We start from the raw sequence: 12,544 nt of genomic DNA on the forward strand, positions 1-12,544 counted from the left end.
CCTCCTCCTTCTTCTTTCCTCTTCAATCTGTTTTTTTCACTCTCTAACAGTCTCTAACAGTCTTTCTTCATCATCATCTCTGTCTGTCTCTTTCTCTGTCTCTGTCTCTATATCTATATGTATATGTATAAGGTAAAGTTTCCCCCGCACATGTGTGCTACTCGTTTCCGACTCTAGGGGCCGGTGCTCATCTCCGTTTCAAAGCCAAAGAGCCAGCGCTTGTCCGAGGACGTCTCCGTGGTCATGTGGCCGGCATGACTAGACGCCAAAGGCGCACGGAACGCTGTTACCTTCCCACCGTAGCGGCCCCTATTCTTCTACTTGCATTTTTACGTGCTTTTGAACTGCTAGGTTGGCAGAAGCTGGGACGAGTAACAGGCACTCACTCTGCTATGCGGCACTCGGGATTCGACCCGCCAAACTGCTGACCTTCTGATTGACAAGCTCAGCGTCCTAACCCACTGAGCCACCATGTCCATATATGTATATGTATATCTATATCATCTATATCTATATCTATATCTATCTGTCTATCTGTCTATCTTTCTGTCTGTCTGTCTGTCTGTCTGTCTGTCTGTCTGTCTGTCTATCTATCTATCTATCTATCTATCTATCTATCTATCTATCTATCTATCTATCTATCTATCATCTATCTATCTAATCTTTTTGAATATGTTAATATGCATCTGAATCCTGATCTGCCTGAATGAAGATGATTTATTTATCCAAGTGGGAGGCCAACTTCCAAAAACAATTCTGTTGTCAGCCTGAGATCTTGGAATTTTTCCATTTCAGAATGGCTGGTACTAGAAGACAAGTTTCTTTGTGACAAAATTACAGTACAAGTCTCCAGAAATGTATGAAAAACTAAAGTATTAAGAACAAAAGAAGCAAAGTGCAAGAAAAACAAAAAAACAAACAAACAAACAAAATAAGTGAAAAACTCTACTGGGAAGAAGATTGTCATTCTTCTCGAGCAAAAAGTTAACGATTATCTCCACTTCACCAAGTTCATAGTCTTGTTTTGAAAATAAAACAGGACAGGAAAGGGGGAAAAACAGTATTTTTTTTTCCCATGGAGTGGAAAATTTCGTGACATGATTATTTCTTCTGCCTAGAAAAAAAAAAGAAAAGGTAGAAAAATATGAAGAGCGATGTGTTTCGAAACTAAAATAACCCACTTATCCAAGAATGTTGTTGAAAGCAATTTAAATTATAGCATCTGGAATCTGATCCCATTGTATGCAACTCTAGAATTAAATCTTGCAAGCAGGCAAAGGAATAAAATGCAAGCTGTCTTTGCAGGGAGAAGGGCTTCAAACTGGATATCAAATTGAGACTTTCTGCAACATGAGGTCAGGTGACATTTGACAACTTGATCGTGTGGATCTTTATTGTAGCTTCGTAGTGGAAGAGCTCAAGGTAAACATAACATTGGAAAGTGTCATCCCAAACATGCTGCCTGCCAGTATTTTGAAGCATTTTTTGTCACACAGTCCTCTCCCTGGCAGATCTGAGAGCTTGCCTGAAGCAAGGATTTGGTGCCAATATCATACACACATACAGTATACACCTACACTCATGCTCCCCCAAAGGTGACACAGTGTTACGCTGACATATGCTAGGCAAATGGTAAATGAGCTTTAGAAGGGTTTAAATCAGGGGTCTTCAAACTTGGCCCTTTTATCACTTGTGGACTTCAACTCCCAGAATTCCTCAGCCAGCCTCCATTTTGTTTGTTAGATTTAAGACAGGGGTCTTCAAAATTGGCCCTTTTATGACTTGTGGACTTCATTACCCAGAATTCTTCAACCAGTGGGCCTGGCTTAAACCATTGCTATATTTATTTCCTACTCACATCCAGCAAGCTGACCTTTGTCACCTATTGCCTGAAGGAGACTTAAGGATTGCTGCTCCTGCTGCTCTCTCAGAGAAGGCAAAGTCCTTTTTTAAAATGATTATTAGATAAGGGAATATTTATTTTATTACAAATCCATTCTCTTTGTCACTGGCAAGAAAGGATAATAATAATAATAATAATAATAATAATAATAATAATAATAATAATAATAATAATAATAATAATAAGAAGAAGAAGAAGAAGAAGAAGAAGAAGAAGAAGAAGAAGAAGAAGAAGAAGAAGAAGAAGAAGAAGAAGAAGAAGAAGAAGAAGAAGAAGTTGGAAGGGCCCTTGGAGGTCATCTAGTCCAACCCCCTGCTCAGGCAGGAAACCCTATACCATTTCAGACAAGTGGCTGGCCAGTCTCTTCTTAAAAACTTCCAGTGTTGGAGCATTAACCACTTCTAGAGGCAGGTTGTTCCACTGGTTAGTTGTTCTAACTGTCAGGAAGTTTCTCCTTAGTTCAAGGTTGCTTCTCTCCTTGACTAGTTTCCATCCATTGCTTCTTGTCCTGCTTTCAGGTGCTTTGGAGAATAGCTTGACTCCCTCTTCTTTGGGGCAGCCCCTGAGATATTGGAACACTGCTTTCATGTCACCCCTCATCCTTTTCATAATTAAACTAGACATATCCAATTCCAGCAACCGTTCCTTATATGTTTTGGCCTCCAGTCCCCCAATCATCTTTGTTGCTCTTCTCTGTGTCTCTTTAAGAGCCTTTGTATAAAGGGAAAACTCTCCTTATGTGTTCCTTTTTCTTCTTTTTCATGCTATAACTGTGGCTTGTTGGATCCTTCTATATTAGCTCATGCATATATATTGTTCCTGGTGTATGATATTGTAGATAGTGTACAATAAACCACCATTTCCTATAGACCACAGTTTACTGTGTTTACTCCTGGGTTATCTCATCCAATAAGACTGTGCACGCTCTGACAGGCACCCCTCCAAGACACGTCCTGGGAAAACTGTAGACATAGAAGGGAGTGGATGATAAAATCACATTTCATTTCCCTTGCTCTCTAGCAGGGGTCTCTGGGTCACATTGTTAGACGGACCACCTGCTGCCTAGTCAGTCACAATTAGGCAATGCAATGGAGAATAGTAAGTTTAGATCCTAACTGCTGGTTGTGCATCTCTGTAAGACAAGGAATATAGCCACAACTTGGCCTCTCCTACAAAGTTGCAAAAACATGTTTCTCTTTTTGTCAGCCGGGAGATGTTGGCCTTTGTGCCTGCAAAGATTTTAAGGGTTGCCAAAGCCTTGTACATCTGTATCAATCAGCTAATGTTGAATTAAGCCCAAAGGAGACTTTGGTCTACCTGGTCAAGATCTATCATTCTCTTTCCTGCTGTGAATGCAGTAAGCCAAGGGTCTTTCATTGGTCTGAACTACAAACAAGCCAGCATCTTCTTTTTCTCTCCATTGGGGTCTCTATTAGTTGGCAATCTAACTTGCTCCCATCTCCCTTCTCAGACTTACTGAAATGGAAAATACCTTTCCTTGGAGGGCAGGTTTTTTTCCCCCAACCTTATGCCCTGCAGGGCTCACTCTACCTTCCAGTCTCCTAAATAAGAGGAATAGGGGCTGCAGGAAGTAACTTGGGGGACGCTACTTTGATATATGTCTATGGAGATTCTCAGTCATCCAGGCCATGGTTGTCCCAAAGAAGCTTTTTCAAGAGGCAACTGGACTTTCCTTGTTTGTCTTTCAAGATCTTTCACTTCTCATCCAAGAAGTTTCTTCAGGTCTGACTGGAGGATGGGGAATGGAAGGATTTATATTTCTTACTGACAGCTGGTCATTTGCATTTTTTCAGAGAGTCGTTGAGGCCACTTGGAGTTTTATCTGTGTCCTTGGGGATACCTGAGTGGTGCAAATGTGTGTGGAGCCTTCTTGGAACTGCTGAAAGGACTGTGTTCCAAGCAGTTCCCAATTCATTCCAGGAAGTGTCCTGGCTATATCAGGCAGATATCTCCTTCCTTCCTTCCTTCCTTCCTTCCTTCCTTCCTTCCTTCCTTCCTTCCTTCCTTCCTTCCTTCTTTTGTGACAGGATAGCCAGCTTTTATCAGAACAGAACAATCTCCATGAAGAATATTTATTTGGTAGAAAAACGACTGTGTGCAGTTCATGCAACTTCAAACATCAAGTCTATTGTGAGAAGAGCAATTTGTGCCCTTAGTAAAGACCTGTAAGCATCCAGCAAGTCTTCCAGCAGGCTAGCTTATTAACTCCTGCCTTTGACAGGACTGAAGTTAGAAAGTAGGAAGTTTTAACCTCAGATGGAATATGCAGGAAGGTGATAGATACATTTTCAAATCTATGAAGAATGCTTTACTCATGCACTTTAAATTCTATGGGAATTGTTGGAAATATTCTCCCAGGAACAACAAGCCAATTAATAGTAGCCCATAGCTGGATGAATAAACACCTTCTGCCGAGAGTGTTTTCTTTAGACATGCCATCTGATATTGTGAAAATGCTGTGGCTTAGGAAAAATCAGGATGGTTTGTAAGTGATAAACATTCACATGTAAAATAACTTGTGGTTCTGCTATGTCTCTGTTTTTAAAAAAAGAAAGGACAAGAATTAAAGATTATAATTGGGAGTTAATGCAATGAATAGTGGAATAGAATAGAATAGAATAGAATAGAATAGAATAGAATAGAATAGAATAGAATAGAATAGAATAGAATAGAATAGAATAGAATAGAATAGAACAGAACAGAACAGAATAGAATAGAATAGAATAGAATACATAATATGGACTGGACTGGACTGGACTGGACTGGACTGGACTGGGCTGGGCTAGGCTAGACTAGACTAGACTAGAACAGAACAGAACAGAACAGAACAGAACAGAACAGAACAGAACAGAATAGAATAGAATAGAATATCTTTATTGTCATTGTGTACTTCACTACTAAAACCAGACTTTGGGATTCCAAAAAATATCCATTACAAATCTCTTGTTGCCTCGACAGGGCCAGAAGGAAAGCAAAAAAAGTGCCAGTTGCTCATGCATTTATTAATATGAATAGCATTCTGTCTCAGCCATTGACCATTCGGGAGGCGATCATGCTTGGATAATTAACATCAATGTGACCATGTCATTCAGTTGTTAGATAATACTTGGCAAGACTGCGAAAAACCAAGTGAGTGTTCTGATAGAGAACGCCTTGCAAATAGATTTGTGATGGCCCATTGCTTCAGCCCAGAGACATGTGACTGCACACTACACAGATCATAATCTGAGCATTAAGGAAAGCCACTGAAATCACCATTATAATAGATAGAACAATCTCTGTGATGGATTTCAGATTAGAGAACCCTACTACAGTAAAGAATGAGTCAAATCCAAAACATTTGCATTTTTGAATCTAGATTCCTTAAAAAGGTTTTGCTTTTCAGAACTGACAATTCTAGAACTGATGCCTGCTCCATTCCTGGTCTCACTGGCCAAGCTACAGTGCAAAAGTCAAAAGCTGCTCAGCTTAAACCTGAGTGATTCTTTTCAAGGCAAGGTACAATCCATGTTTGATGTTAAAATATGTAAACTCATCAAAGAACTGCAGTGAATGTTCAGAGTCTAGACCAGGGGTCTTCAAACTTGGCCCCTTTATGACTTGTGGACTTCAACTCCCAGAATTCCTCAGCCAGGCACGCTGGCTGAGGAATTCTGGGAGTTGAAGTCCACAAGTCATAAAGGGGCCAAGTTTGAAGACCCCTGGTCTAGAACATCTGGGAAGAGTGTATGGTGTAGGAGTGCTTTGATTTTTATCTTCTTTGCTAGAGTTTCTGAAGAGAACATAAATTAATGGAGAAAAGGTTGGCTAAAAAAGAAAAAGAAAAGAAGAAGTAATAATTCTAAACTTGGCTTCAAACAACACCATAGACGATATTCTGTAGTACCGTTAGTTCAAATTTGATCACCTTTACTCAATCCATACCCTCCAAAATTCCTGGGCTCAGGAACTTGAGATTTCAGTACAGTATTGTGGTCAATGTGTCCCAGAGAGTCCTATCAAAGAATACAGTTATTAACCAATTCTATAGACATAGGAAGTCTATAGAATGATTCAGAACTGACCTACTATTTAATTAGCATGCAAATTTTAGATGCGGGGAATAGAAGTCTTTGGCATTAGTACCACTTGCTAAATTTAGATTAATCTTGATTTACTAGGCCAGCCAGTTCCCTGGTTTATACAGTACATTGAACTAATCTCATTGGCTGGCTTTGTTGAATGCAGGGAAACAAGATTAGGACCAGCAAATCCCAGCATGCTGTGCAAACAGCCGGAATGCACCTTCCTACTTTCTCTTGGTTGGCCCTGTAATAAAATATTTGATGAACCCAAAATCGCTTCTCAAAGAGTATTTCTGCAGTTTATTATAATTATAACTGTAATTGTGTCCAATATATAATTATAATTGTGTCAAATATATAATTGTGTCAAACACATAATTAGAATTGTGTCAAATACAATATAGCTCTTGGGGGCAGGAAGCGGAGATTTTTTTTTTCCTTTTCCTTTGAAAACCGGTTACTGCTATTAGTTTCTCTATTTCCCTTCTGCGAGGATTAGCCCACATAAATGATTCATCGGGGAGAGCGGCGCCGAACAGGAGAACAGAACCCCGTTCTGTTTGAATATATGCGACAATATATCTCAGGGCAAATATTTGCAGCTGAGAAGAAGAGCAAACAAGAACACAAGAACTGCTAGGCAAAAGGCAATTTTTTTCCCATCCGGATGCTGGAGCACAGAAGCCAAACAAGCATGTCAGTTTTACAGAAGGTTACAGAATAATGAAGTTGGAAGGGACCATGGAGGTTTTCTAGTCCAGCCCACTGCTCAAGCAGGAGATTTTATACCAGAGGTCCCTAACCTTTTGGGCACCAGGGACCGGTTCCGTGGAGAGAGGTTTTTCCACTGGTCCGGAAAGGTGTGTGGTTTTGTGTGCTGCCTGCATCTCGCGGATGGGGCTTTGCTTGTTTCTGCAGCCCGGTTGCTGGAATGCTGTGGCCCAGTAATGTTCCACCGACTGGAGGATGGGGACCTCCAGCCTTATACCATGCCAGACAAATGGCTGTCCAGTCTCTTCTCAAAAGCCTCCAGTGATGGAGCACCCACGACTGCTGAAGGCAAGCAGTTCCACGGGTTAATTGCTCTAACTGTCAGGAAATTTCTACTTAGTTCTAGGTTGTTGCTCTCCTTGATTAGTTTCCATCCGTTGTTTCTTGTCTTGCTTTCTGGTGTGCTTTGGAGAATAAAGTGACTTGCTGTTCTTGGTGGCACTCCTTTAGATATTAGAACACTGCTACCATTTTCACCCCTAGTCCTAGAATTGGGTATCTCTAGTTTCATTATAAGGAGCCTTGGTGGAGCAGTGGGCTAATGCCTCCTTAAGTAACACCAGCTGCCTGCAATTAGTGCAGGTTCGCGTCCCACCAGGCTCAAGGTTGACTCAGCCTTCCATCCTTCCGAGGTAGGTAAAATGAGGACCCAGATTGTTGGGGGCAGTTAAGCTGACTTTGTAATAATGCCACTTGGGGGGGGGGGCTAATAAGCCCTAATAAGCAGGCATATACATAGAATGAAGGCTATTGCTAAGCACATTGGTTTGTGCTTAAATTGTAAGCCGCCCTGAGTCTTCGGAGAAGGGCGGGATATAAATGGGATTAAATAAAATAAATAAATTATTTATTTTATTTATTTTAATCCCATTTATATCCCGCCCTTCTCCGAAGACTTACAATTTAAGCACAAACCAATGTGCTTAGCAATAGCCTTCATTCTATGTATATGCCTGCTTATTAGGGCTTTCGCCCCCCCCCAAGCGGCATTATTACAAAGTCAGCTTATTGCCCCCAACAATCTGGGTCCTCATTTTACCTACCTTGGAAGGATGGAAGGCTGAGTCAACCTTGAGCCTGGGACTCGAACCTGCACTAATTGCAGGCAGCTGGTGTTACTTAAGGAGGCATTATTAGCCCACTGCTCCACCAAGGCTCAGTCATTAAATTAGACATACCCAATTCCTGCAACTGTTCTTCCTATGTTTTAGCCCCCAGCCCCCTAATCATCTTTGCTGCTGTTTTCGGCACTCTTTCCAGAGTCCCAACATCTTGTTTATAATATAGTGACCAAAATTGGATGCATTATTCTGTGTGTGATCTTACTAAGGCTTTATAAAGCGGTACCAATACTAGAACAGAACAGAATAGAATAGAATAGAATAGAATAGAATAGAATAGAATAGAATAGAATAGAATAGAATAGAATAGAATAGAATAGAATAGAATAGAATAGAATAGAATAGAATAGGATACAATAGGATAGGATAGGATAGGATAGGATAGGATAGGATAGGATAGGATAGGATAGGATAGGATAGGATAGGATAGGATAGGATAGAGCAGAGCTGGAAGGGACCTTGGAGGACTTCTAGTCCAGCCCCCTGATCAAGCAGGAGAACTTATACCATCTCTGACAGGTGAATGTCTAGTCTCTTCTTAAAAATCTCCAGTGATGGAGCTCCCATGATTTCTGAAGGCAAAGCTGTTCCACTGGTTGATTGTCCTCACTGTCAGGAAGTTTCTCCTTAATACCCGGTTGTTTCTCTCTTTAGTCACTTTCGAACCATTGTTTCTCGTCCTCCCCTCTGATGCTCTGGTGAAAAACCTGGCCCCCTCTGCCTTTTGGCAGACCTTCAGATACTGGAATACTGCTATCATGTCTCCCCTATTTCTTCTTTTTTTTAGACTAGCCAAACCCAAGTCCCATAGCCGTTCTTTGTATGCTTTAATCTCAGGAACTTTGATCATCTTAGTTGCTCTTCTCGGATTTTTTTCCAAACTCTCAACATCTTTTTTGTGATATGGTGTCCAAAATTGATTATATCCTTCTGTTAATGAAGCCTAGAACTGTGCTAGCTTTTTTGGCTGCTGCTGCTGCGCACTGCTGGCTCATATTTAAGTGGTTGTCCACTAGGATTCAAAGATTCCTCTTTTATAGATAAAGTCCCCTGAATTTGGACCCCAGTGTTAGACAAGCCAGGAAGTTCTAACCTTAAAATAACCGTTTGCCTAGCTATATCCTGGGTGGGGGTTTTATTTTATCACTTTACTGTTTTTACATGTTTTGTTTAGTGGTTTTATTGTTCTTGTGAGCCCCTCAGAGTTTCTTAAAATAGATGGCCACATTAGTCTTTCAAATAAACAATTATTGCTTTCGCCTTGCAGATGTTGACAATGTAGAATAGATAGAGCTGGACCTATAAGTGAAAGAAAAGGATTAACACTTCTTTGTTGGAAGGACATGATTCAAGCTGACCCTGGTAGATCTTTCTGCAAAGAAAACTTTTCTTAACCCAAATGAACCAAAACACCATTTCAAATCTACCATTTGTAAATAAGAATGTCTCCTTAAGTAACACCAGCTGCCTGCAATTAGTGCAGGTTCGAGTCCCACCAGGCTCAAGGTTGACTCAGCCTTCCATCCTTCCCAGGTAGGTAAAATGAGGACCCAGATTGTTGGGGGCAATTAAGCTGACTTTGTAATAATGTCGCTTGGGGGGGGCGAAAGCCCTAACAAGCAGGCATATACATAGAATGAAGGCTACTGCTAAGCTTGTAAGCCGCCCTGAGTCTTCGGAGAAGGGTGGGATATAAATGGAATTAAAATAAAAATAAAAATAAAAACCAGGAGACCCATATAGAATATAGGCAGACTAAAAAAAGTGTCCAAAGAAAATGTTCTGAGTCTTATACAAGACACAGATGCCTCCAAACGTAAGAGCCTTGGTGGAGCAGTGGGCTAATGCTTCCTTAAGTAACACCAGCTGCCTGCAATTAGTGCAGGTTCGAGTCCCACCAGGCTCAAGGTTGACTCAGCCTTCCATCCTTCCGAGGTAGGTAAAATGAGGACCCAGATTGTTGGGGGCAATTAAGCTGACTTTGTAATAATGCCACTTGGGGTGTGTGTGAAAGCCCTAATAAGCAGGCATATACATAGAATGAAGGCTACTGCTAAGCTTGTAAGCCGCCCTGAGTCTTCGGAGAAGGGCGGGATATAAATGTAATAAAAAATAAAAAATAAAAAAAAGAAGATGGCACCGTCAGCACTCTAGATCAGGGCTTTTCAACCTTTTCACCCCTTGTACCACTTTTAGGATATGGCAACATCCAAGGACCACCAGTTGCCTAGCAAGGTGTCAAAAACCTGATGACCCCCCCCAAAAAGAGGAAAAAAAGTGAAGTACAGGTAGTCCTCAACTTACAACAGTTCGCTTAGTGACTGTTCGAAATTACAATGGCACTAAAAAAAAGTGCTCCCCAAGCCACAGCCGAACAAGACACCTGCCTGCCCGCCCGGCGGTACTCTTCCTCCTGTTCGAAGTTTTCATTGTTGTGAGCATTTCTGTTGAGGATTGGCAGTGGGGGTGGGGTGGGGGGGTGTTTGGTCTTTATTCTCCCCCCCATCTGCTGGGTATTTGCAGCAGGCTTTGGTCACTTCACATGACCCTGGGACACTGTGACCATCATAAATACTGTATGAATCAGTTGCGAAGCATCTGAATGTAAATCACAAGACCCTGGGGATGCTGCAACATTCCAGCTGATCTGCGCTTCTACTAGGCTCAGCAGAAGCGCCAGGATCAGCACCGAGCTTCATCTGGAGCCTGGCACTGATCCTGGCACTTCCGCTGAGTCCTGACAGCCCTGCAGCTCCAGCCGTCTCTCGCTCAGGCTTGTGCAGTGCTGCCACCGGTTCAGCTCATTCCCCACCCTTGCTACCACTTTTCTAGGATGGTCGCATATCACCTGCCAGGTGCCAATGTACCACAGGTGGTACCCGTACCACTGGTTGTAAAAGCCCTGCTCTAGATGCATTTGGATGGGACTAATTATCTGCCTCTGTTTCAATCTATTTTTTTACTTGGATTTGAGATTGAGAATACTTTTATCTCTTTAATGGATATTTTAGAACCTTACAGGGGGAAGATTTGTCCCTGGAATTTCTCCAGGTTCCACCAGTGCCATTTATTATCATCATTCATGGTCTTCTTCTACTTGACCCAGATTGACCTTAGGTGGCCTGTGTGGCTTTCTGATATTTTTATTTATTTATTTATTATTTTATTTTAATCCCATTTATATCCCGCCCTTCTCCGAAGACTCAGGGCGGCTTACAAGCTTAGCAGTAGCCTTCATTCTATGTATATGCCTGCTTATTAGGGCTTTCACACACACCCCCAAGCGGCATTATTACAAAGTCAGCTTAATTGCCCCCAACAATCTGGGTCCTCATTTTACCTACCTCGGAAGGATGGAAGGCTGAGTCAACCTTGAGCCTGGTGGGACTCGAACCTGCACTAATTGCAGGCAGCTGGTGTTACTTAAGAAGGCATTAGCCCACTGCTCCACCAAGGCTCTCAACTTGATCTCAACTTGAATATGGTGCTGCGGAACCAATGTCTAATGCTATATTAGCTACATCTGTCATCCTTTATATTATTTATTATTCTGCCAAAGGTCATCTGGACTTCAGAATGGCGTGATGTAGTGTCCTGGCTATATCACTCATCACTTAAATAGGAACCAGCCATGTGCTGCAGCTGCCAAAAAAGCCAACACAGTGCTAGGCTGCATTAACAGAGGGATAGAATCAAGATCACATGAAATGTTAATACCACTTTACAATGCCTTGGTAAAGCCACACTTGAAATGCTGCATCCAGTTTTGGTCAGATGTGGAGACTCTAGAAAGAGTGCAGAGAAGAGCAACAAAGATGATTAGGGGACTGAAGGATAAAACATATATTGTAAAGAACGGTTGCTGGAATTGGGTATGTCTAGTCCAATGAAGAGAAGGACGAGGGGTGACATGACAGCACTGTTCTAATATCTCAGGGGTTGCCCCCAAAGAAGAGGGAGTCAAGCTATTCTCCAAAGCATCTGAAGGCAGGACAAGAAGCAACGGATGGAAACTAATCAAGGAAAGAAGCAACCCAGAACTAAGGAGAAACATCCTGACAGTTAGAACAATTAATCAGTGGAATGCTTGCCTCCAGAAGTTGTGAATGCTCCAACACTAGACGTTTTTAAGAATAAACCGGACAACCATTTGTATGAAATGGTATAGGGTTTCCAGCCTGAGCAGGGGGCTGGACTAGACGACTTCAAAGGTCCCTTCCAACTCTATTATTATTATTATTATTATTATTATTATTATTATTATTATTATTATTATTATTATTATTATTATTATTACTATTATTATTATTATTATTATTATTATTATTATTATTATTATTATTATTATTATTACTATTACTATTATTGTTGTTGTTGTTGTTGTTACTTCTACATCTTAGTTGTCAACTGTCTTTCAGGCTCATTTCCAGGAGTTGAATTTATAGTTCTGAATAGCACGGGATCCAGTATATGAGAAGCCACTTACAGCAGTTTCCTACAAGGTTTCACAAGATGTGCAGGGGAGGCACTTTGAAAAAATCCCCATGCACAGAGGTCCATTATTTGATATTTAGCAAAGAGTTTTCTGCACCAGCCTCAAACATTGTGACTATCCCTTTTTCTTCTGTTTCCAGAAAAGGCCTGAGAGTGGTCTTTCCCATTTA

At 41.3% G+C, this 12,544-nt stretch overlaps 2 long non-coding RNA genes across 2 annotated transcripts in view; both read right to left on the bottom strand.

Moving 5' to 3' along the window:
• The window catches only part of LOC310640192, a 659,926-nt gene that overhangs the window by 308,053 nt on the left and 339,329 nt on the right, over positions 1–12,544 (bottom strand). The window lies entirely within an intron of this gene.
• LOC310640201 overlaps positions 2,076–12,544 on the bottom strand; it is a 147,018-nt gene continuing 136,549 nt past the window's right edge. The window contains exon 2 of the long non-coding RNA XR_014492496.1: positions 2,076–2,277. This is a non-coding gene — a long non-coding RNA (uncharacterized lncRNA). The remainder of the gene's footprint in view (positions 2,278–12,544) is intronic.

This window comes from Vipera ursinii, assembly GCF_947247035.1.
Source record: "Vipera ursinii genome assembly, chromosome: 4".
In the NCBI taxonomy this organism is placed as follows: domain Eukaryota; kingdom Metazoa; phylum Chordata; class Lepidosauria; order Squamata; family Viperidae; genus Vipera; species Vipera ursinii.